The sequence below is a fragment of the Vidua chalybeata genome, chromosome 12 (assembly GCF_026979565.1).
Source record: "Vidua chalybeata isolate OUT-0048 chromosome 12, bVidCha1 merged haplotype, whole genome shotgun sequence".
Taxonomy (NCBI): domain Eukaryota; kingdom Metazoa; phylum Chordata; class Aves; order Passeriformes; family Viduidae; genus Vidua; species Vidua chalybeata.
Genome location: NC_071541.1, coordinates 1,430,656 through 1,439,148, shown reverse-complemented (window position 1 = coordinate 1,439,148; position 8,493 = coordinate 1,430,656).

The following is an 8,493-nucleotide window of genomic DNA, read 5'->3' as shown; positions in this document are numbered from 1 at the left end:
GGGTTTGCCTCCTGTGCTTTGAAATGTTTGGGCAGGGTCATTCCACATGGCCTGGTCCTGCAGGGGATGGCACGGGGGGAGCAGGATCTTGGGGTGCAGGAGGGATGAGGGATTTTGGGGTGCAGGGGGGAGCAGGGCTCTCCTTGCTCCCCCCACAGCTCCTCTGCCATCGCTGCCTGAAGGAGCTCAGGGTCCCATTACCCGTGTCACCAGGAATATTTATTTATTTTAACTCCCTTGGCACCCTCAGGGATTTTTTTTTCCTTCCAGACTCGAGGGAGGTGCCAGGAGAGCCTGGCTGGCTTTCCTGCTCTCTCCTGATGTCACGTTGTGCTCCCTGTGTCTGGCATTTGGCTCTGTGGGGAGGAGGCAGCCCCTCACCCCGGAGGATGTAGCATCTCCACAGGCTTTGCCCAGTTCCTGGAGGAAAATGGACTTGCTGCAAACTGGTTTTGCTTCAGCACCCTCAGCCTGTGTCTGAGCTGCCCGAGCACTGCCAGGGATGGTGCCCACCAGGCCCCTGGGGCTGAGGGGTGCGAGGGTCAGTCCTGCCTTTGCTGGAGTGATCCCTGCCACCCCCACGTGTCCCTGATTTGGGAATTCCAGCTGGCCCTGTGGGTGGTGGAGCAGCCTGCTGCCTCTGCTCCCAGTGCTGCAGAATGAGCCCGAGGGCAGGGTCCTCATCCCACCACGGGCTCCCTCCCAGCCTCTCCAGCAGCGATGCTGGTTTCTGCTCTCCAGATGAAAAGACGACGACCCCGAACCTTCCCCCAAAGGCAAAAGAGGGGTGAAGCAAAGGGATGGGTGGGAGGACTCAGTTTCCCAGTGGCGCTGCCTGTGTGTGGATGGGGCACGGGCAGTTCTGAGGGGGCATTTGGGATTTTCACTGTGCAGATGAATCACAAAACGTGGGGAGTGGTTTAAGTGTCCGACTGGGCCAGCACTGCTCAGTCCTGGGCTGAGCATCTCCAGGACCCCACATGGAGAGGCCGATGCTTCTGTTAGACTGTGGTTAGAACTAAAGAAACCTTAGCTTAAGTAATGCTAGGAAAAAAACGCTGCTAGGTTTAATGTGTTTGGGGCCTCCACACATCCCAGCGTTCATGTTATGTTTGCTTTAATTAGGGTTAAATATTGATCTTACTGAAGCTGACTGTGAAACCCCATTTGGGGACAGCATTTGGTGAGTGCAGAGATGTCTCCAGCCTCGGGACCCCCTGGATTTCTGGCTCCTTTCCATGGCTCTCATTCCCCTTTGGTCCTCATACTCTGACCCCCCCTTGTCCTGTGGTGGGACAACTTGCAGGTTTCCCAGATCCTCAGTCTCGGAGGAAAAAAAATTGCAAAAAAAGTGGAAGAGGGAACATTTACTCAGGAAGCAAAATATTATTACGGGCTGGGAATTTCCTCTGCCACCCTGGCTGGGTGCCAGCGGGACAGGTGAGTTCTGTGGGGCAGAGTAGGGCCGGGGCTGCACCTGTGGTGGCACCGGGTGGGGACCCCAGCAGCCCTGCCAGAGCTGCCTCCCCGAGCTCTCCATGCTGGCCCGGGAGGAGGAGGGGATGGATGGATGGATGGATGGATGGATGGATGGATGGATGGATGGATGGATGGATGGATGGATGGATGGATGGATGGGAGGGATGGAGGGGCGACCCCCGGCACGGCGCCAGCCCGGGACAGCCCGTGCCGCCCGCCCCGCCGGGGTGTGCTGAGTTCCCGGGCTTGTTTTCATGGTCTCACCCAGCTCTGACCTGCCTCAAATGTTGACACAATGTCACGTTTCCGACTGCAGTCTTTCATGTGCAGCCGGAGGCTAAATACGGCTGCTGGTTCCTGGAAAAAGACGTGCCTGGCACCCTTTCAGCAGAAACCCGATCCCCATGCAGGCTTGGCACAACAGCTGAATAACACAGCAATAACTCTTTCAGCAGCATTTCAACCCATAAATAGGGCTTCCCGAGCGACTCCTTGAAGTCAGACAAGGAGGATACAATGATTTGGGGCAAAAAATTAAAAATAAATGAAGTTAGTGTGCGTGAAGAGTGGGTGGGAGGGGGCAGCGGGGTCAGGCAGATCAAACGGTGTCGTGGAGGTGCCGAGTGAGGTTTGCTGAGTGGGAGCACAGGATTGCCTCAAAAGGAAAGAAATGCTCCTGAATTTTTTAATGTCTCGGTCCTGTTTCATACCAGCCCCGTGGAGGCATGGGGAGAGCCTTCCTGAGAGCCAGGGCCTTTCCTAACCCCGGTGAGGACACACAGACACATAATTTTAGCTTTTCACCACCTGTTTGGAAAGCTCCCGTAGCCGGGCGCTGTGGGACTGGATGGTTTTTACAGGCATGTACCCCGGGAGCTGCTTATTTGCATTATGCATGGACCAGGGCCTAAAATAATCTGCAGTGACGCACATTTTTTTGCTGTGATTTTCACCCCCCCCCCCCCTCCAAACCCCCCCCCCCTTTTCCAGGACTCCGTTTTTCTGAACGTGCCGTGACTTTTGAGGAGCACGCATGGTTACCCAGCCCCGGGGCTGAGCCGGGGCCCTGATTCAGCACGTCGGGCTGAGCCGGGGGGAGCTGCCCCGTCCCGGGTCCCCCGGCTGTGACACACGGAGGGAGAAGTGCCCTCGTGCTCCGCCTTGGCTTTCATCTGCAGAGCGTGTAGCTGCAAGTGCGGCGTGTTTACAAATGCAGGCATTGCAAGATCCCTTGAACTGTGTCCTAGTACAAAAGAGGCTTTGAAACGAGAAACACGTTGTCATGGCATGTTCCAGGCCAGCAGCACCAGACTGAACCAGATAATTGCTGTTTCTGCCTCAGCGTGGAAAAAGCAGCAGGTCTTGAGCAAGTCTTTTTTTTTTTTTTCCCCCTTAGACATTTCGTGTGATGCTCGGGATGGGAGGAGAGGGTTGGGAATGCCCGGGCAGCGGGGGCAGAGGCAGGATGAGCTCCCCAGGGCTGCAGGCAGAATGACTCTGCTGGGCTCAGCCCTTGTAACCGTAGCCCGCGGGGCTGGTGACACCGACCCTCGCTATGCGACACGGGGTGTCCGTGTTTTGTAACCCTGGCGTGCTGCCCGAGCCGGGAGATGTGGCTCTCGCTGCTCCCTCGTGTTCCAGAGCTTTCCCACTGCCCTTCTGCGGGCGGTTCACGGCACTTGAGAGCTCTGCCGGTGCCTCCCAGTGCCAGGGAGAGCTGCTAATTGCAGCGAACATTGCTGGCCCTGGGCAAGGCACCTCTGCCCTGGGAGCACTGGGCACGGCTCAGGGGTGCCCGTGCCCTGGTGCCCTCACTCCTGGGGTGTAAGAAATGGAGGGTAACATTTCTACCTGTTTTGGAATAATTTATTTCTTAGACATGTGTCTTTCTCCCAGGTGTGTTTCTGCCCCAGGCACATCATCCCGTGGAGGCAGTTATTGCCATCCCAGCCAGGGCCTTTGGAAATGGCCAAACAGGAAAGCTCTGCATGGGAAGGGTTTTTCACCACATGTGCCTAGTTAAAACTGCAAACGGAGCAGGCTGGGTAATACCACACAGCTGATGGAAACAGGAATGCCTGGAAATAAAAGGCAGCTCCCCCAGCTCTTCCTGTGCTTCTTGCTGTCCTTGGGCTGGTGGGAGCTGGCTAGGCTCTGTGCTGGGCTGGTTGCCCCTGGCACCCAACTCTTTGCACCCACACACAGAGGCAGGTCTGGCTGAGGCAGGTGGGTGTTTGCTGTGGGACGGACCCTCGGTCATCTCAGCCCTGCCCATGTCCGTGAGTGACCCTCTGACAGTGCTGATGAGAAAGGGCTGGCTTGATGTTACAGCCTTGAACTTGCCCCTGGTGCTCCCCTTTAGCTCCTCTCTGACCTCTGCTCTTTGTTTCAGTGCCCAGGATGGGCTCCCACGTTGTTGTTTTCTGCACACCAGCTCAGCCCAGGGATGATGGCCACGGTCTGTGGCTGCCAGAGCCGTCGCACCAGAGGAATAATTAGTTTCTCTCTGGAACACAGCTTTGTCCTCCCTTCAGCCCCTGGTGCTGCTGGAAGTACAGCAGCACTCCCTCCTCTGTGCAGCTCTCCTCTCGCCTCTGTGCCATGGCAGCGAGAGAAAAGGCCGAGGTCTATCCTGCTTTGAAAGAACTGATGAATATGCAAACTATCAGGGCTGAAATATTGCTTATCCGCGTCACGGGGTGTGCACGGAGCTCGTGCTTGTGCTGCTGCCTGAGGATGTGTGCACCACCAGAGTGCAGCTGAGCAGCTTAGGGAAGATTTAACTCTTATTTCTATTCTCGACACCGAATCATTAATAAGGTTATGGCCACGCTGGGGTCCTTTCCCAGTGCCCTCCTCCTGCTGTGGCGGGGCCTGGGGACCTGCTGGTGGGGATTGACTGCAGCTATTGATCGGGTAAAGCTCCAGCCCGAATGGAAGCAGTCACTGATGATTATCTCGTGGTATTAGTGCATGTGTTGTGAAATTGGTGTGATTTGAGATGAAATGTGACCTATGGGCATAGGCAACGTGTTCTAATGTATTCAGAAATGCCGGGGCTGACGAGCTATTGCTGCTGCTACCACACTGATTAAACCCCAGCTCGCTCTGCTCCCATTGAAATCAGTGGGAGGTCTGTCATTGCCTTCCGTGAGTGCTGGACTGGATCCAGACTGCACTTCATGGGATGCATTATTCCACAGGATTAGAGAGGCACAGGGAGTGGGATTCCTCTCTCTCACTGAGCTCTGTGCTTAGATGTTTGCCTTGGAGCTGGCTGGGACATGGAGCACCCGGCCTGGTTTTGGTGTCAGCCCAAGGAGGGGATGAGTGGTGTTTGCTCCGGCTCTGCCAGGGCTGGGGTGCTGCTCTGGGACACGTGGGGGGCTGGGCAGCCCCCTGCCATCCACAGCTCCTGGTGGCATGGGACACAGGAGGCAGGGTTCTCGTCAGCATTGCCTGTTTGACCCACCAGTGCTGGAGTCCTGGTTCAGGAATGAAAAGCCCCAGGGAGGTCCTGGCTCTGCCCTGCTGGTCAGGACGTGGCTGGGGAGGGGCTTTCTCAGGTTCTTCGTTTCAGACGAACGTTTGGCCTCAAAGAAGTGCCGGCGGCTCCGGGGCTGGATTCCCCCGCGGCATGGGAGGCTGCTCGGAGCTCCTCTCACCGCCAGGGCCCTGCCATCCCAGCCCCGCCACACCGGCCCCTGGCTGAGCCTTTGGGTGGAGGATGACTCAGGGCCCCGTGCAGGGAGGGGGTGGCGGTGACCCCCCCCAGGGCTGCTGGGGAACTGAAGCAATCTGTTTATCATGGAAAAACTGCTCTTTGCAGCAATTCAAATGGAAACTTCCCAGAATGAGTGTTGCAGAGCTTTCCCCTTGAATCACCGGGCCTCCCAAGGGCCGCTTTCGAAGACGATGCCCTCGGGAGAGCTGTCCCCGTCCTTGCCGTGCGTGGAGCTCCCTCCCGGCAGCACAGCCGCTCCCAATCCCTCCTCGGGCCCGTTCCCATGGGAGCAGTGCCATTCCCCAGGCGGGACAGGTACGGGAGCACCACACGCAGGTGTCCCAGGAGCTGCTGCTCAGCCGGGTGCTGGAAGGCTCTGCGGTGATGGCACCTCCCAGCCCGGGGTGGAGGCTCCCACCCGCGGCCATCTCGCCGGGCCATTTGCCTGTTTTCCCTTCCCTCTGGCTGCCCATCACCTTTTCCGTGGCTGAAATGAGTGTCCAAAGGCCACGGGGAATTCAGCCGCGGCCGGGAGCTCACGCAGCCGGGTGAATAAGGAAGGGAGTGAGTGAGCGAGTGACGCCTGACCCGCTCCGCTCCCGAGGCTGCCCTGCACGCCGTGCTGCCCGGCCGTGCCCAACGCGGTGCTGCGGGGGCACGGAGCCCGTGTGGTGCCCGTGGCACAGGCCCCGGCCCGGCACGGCTGCCCAGGGATGCTCCGGGCAGCGTGGCCACAGCTGTGTGTAAGCCCTGAGCTGGCAGCCGGGCAGATCCGGCCACCACAGCAGCGGGATGGGTGTGGCAAGGGGTGGCGGGCAAGGACGGCGGGTTAGGGCACCCTGGTGGTCCCACCGCCACCCGCGGAGCGAAGCTGCTGGGGATTTTTGTACATTTATTCCTGCCGGCCCCGCGGTGCTTGTCCCCATAGTAACAGAGCAGGCTGGCACTGCAGCGCTCAGTGACATCCCTGGTCCCCAGGGAGCAGCCGAGGACCTGCGTGATCCGTGTCCCCAACTCCTCGGCGGTGCCAGGAGCCCGGGGACGGCTTTCCTGCGCCTCAGAGCGTGTCGGGCTTTCACCGCGTCCCTGCAGCCCCGGGAAAGCAAAGAATTGTTGGCCGACAGGGCAGAAAGGACAGGTGCGGGGCTGGGCCAGGGGCTGGCAGGACCGTGCTGGGCTGAGGGCGGGTTTGGTGGCAGCTCTTTGTGCCCAGCGCCGGCAGCCGCGGCCGGGATGTGCCGCACGTGTGAGAAGCACGAGCCCGGCTGCTGCGGGAAGCTGAGGCAGGAACCGCAGAGGGGTTTTCCGGGCTCCAGCGAGCACCTGGGCACTTGAGGTCAGGAGGCATCTGCAGCACGAGCCTTTTGAACCCAGCAGTGAGGCAGAGGTGTTTTGAAGGAGACCGGCAAGGCACCGATCTCTGCTCAGATCCCGGAGCCGCTCGGAAGATGAGTCAAAGGATTCCTGAAACAATTAGAGCTGTGAGGTGCAGCAGCAACAGCACATCCACCGTCAGCAGCTCTGCCAGGCGCCCTCGGCCAGCTGTTCGTGCTTTCCCTTTAATAAGGCACATTAGGCAATTTCCCATTTAAAAATGTTTATGGGAATATATAAATATTCTCTTACACAGAACTTGCCTGGCCCTTTGTGCGCCGAGCGGCGGCGAGAGTGACTTGAATTGTTATAAATCTGTCGAGACAGCTTGAGATGGAGCCTTCAGCGCGGTGAGATGGATGTCTCAGAGCCCCCCTGGGGACTGAGTCCTCCAGGTGCCGGGATGGGACACCTCGCTCCGTGGGACAAAGTGCCCCACCGAGCAGGACAGGGCCACCACAGGCTGCGTCACGTCCCCTGGTGCCCAGCCACAGGCAGCGTGGGCAGGGTTTTCCCTCGTGTGATTTCCCGATGGCCACAGGAAGAACTTGCACAGACCCGATCTGGATTTAATCAAAGGATTTTTTTTTTTTTTTTTCATTTGCTGTCTTATGTGCTGACCACCAAACCACATCCTTCGAGCCTGAGCCCAGCACAGTGAAACAAAAACTAGGCCAGGGCTTTTTGCTATGTTTTTTTGGTTTTTTTTTTCTTTTTTTTCTTTTTTTTTTCCCTTAGTGCATCAGTTGGGTGCAAAGCTGGCACACACGTCTCCTCCAGCCCCTCTGCTCCCACACAGGAGCTCTCCTCCAGCTCCCCTCTGCTCCTTCCCAGGGCAGCCTGGCATTTCCACCACCCCTGAGCCAGGCACTTGCAGCTCCACGTGAAACCTGGGAACTATCCAGATTATGTGCACTGAGCACAGTGGCAGTGGGAAGCAAATACAGAGGAATAATGAGTAATGACGTGCTGGCAGAGCGTGTCGGGACCTAATAAGGCACAAGGTGGGGACTGTCCTTGGCTCTCACCCGACGCTTGCTTGGTGCAGCCTGACTGTGGGGTCAGAGCAAACCAGAGGGGCCCCAGCGAGCCCCTGGTGCAGGTGGGAGCAGTGGCTGTGGTGTGACACCGTTCCTGGCAGCATCCCACAGCACCCAGGGGCGAGGTGGCCGCGCAGGGAAGTTCTCACGTTCACAGAACAGAGAGCAGCTTTATTGTTGTATTTTGCAAACCAAAACCAGCCGGGAGTTTCTGAAGCGTCTGCCATCCCCGCAGAGAGCTGTTTAGTCATGCCTGGTGTGTGTGCATGTGAGACAGCGAGGGGAGGGAGGCTCGAGGACTTTGCAAAGATTAAAGATTTATGCTGACCCTTGAATCTGATCCAAGGCTACTAATCTGCCCTGATCCTATCATCTGCTCAGGGTGGATCTATTTCACTTTCCTTTATGGTACTCCTGACTCATTCCACTCCCACTCCAGGCCAGTCCAGTGGGAATGGGAAGCGCTACCACATATTTGTTTGGGTTTGCATTAAAAACTCTGGACCTCTAGTGGGTGCAGCTCATAAAGGAAACCAGTGTGGATAAGATACGGCTGAGCTGAATGCTTGGAAACCACTCCCAAACGCAAGCTGGAGTGGTTTGAAATCAAGGTGGAGTGATGTACTGAAGGCACAATACTTGGCAGCTACGCCCAGCGTGTGAGAAAGGCATTTAAATCCAAGGTGGTGAGGTGGGCAGGGCACCCCGCGTGCTTCCGACGGGACAGCCCGTGCCTTGCAGGGTGTGCAGTGCCAGGGAGCTGGCACCCACCCCTCCGTGTGCCCACCTGCCCTCTCTGGCTCTGCGCTTTGCACCCCGCCGAGCCCCCCTTGGGCCTGCAGGAAGCTGTGCCAGGGCTTCTGCTCCTGCCCTGGC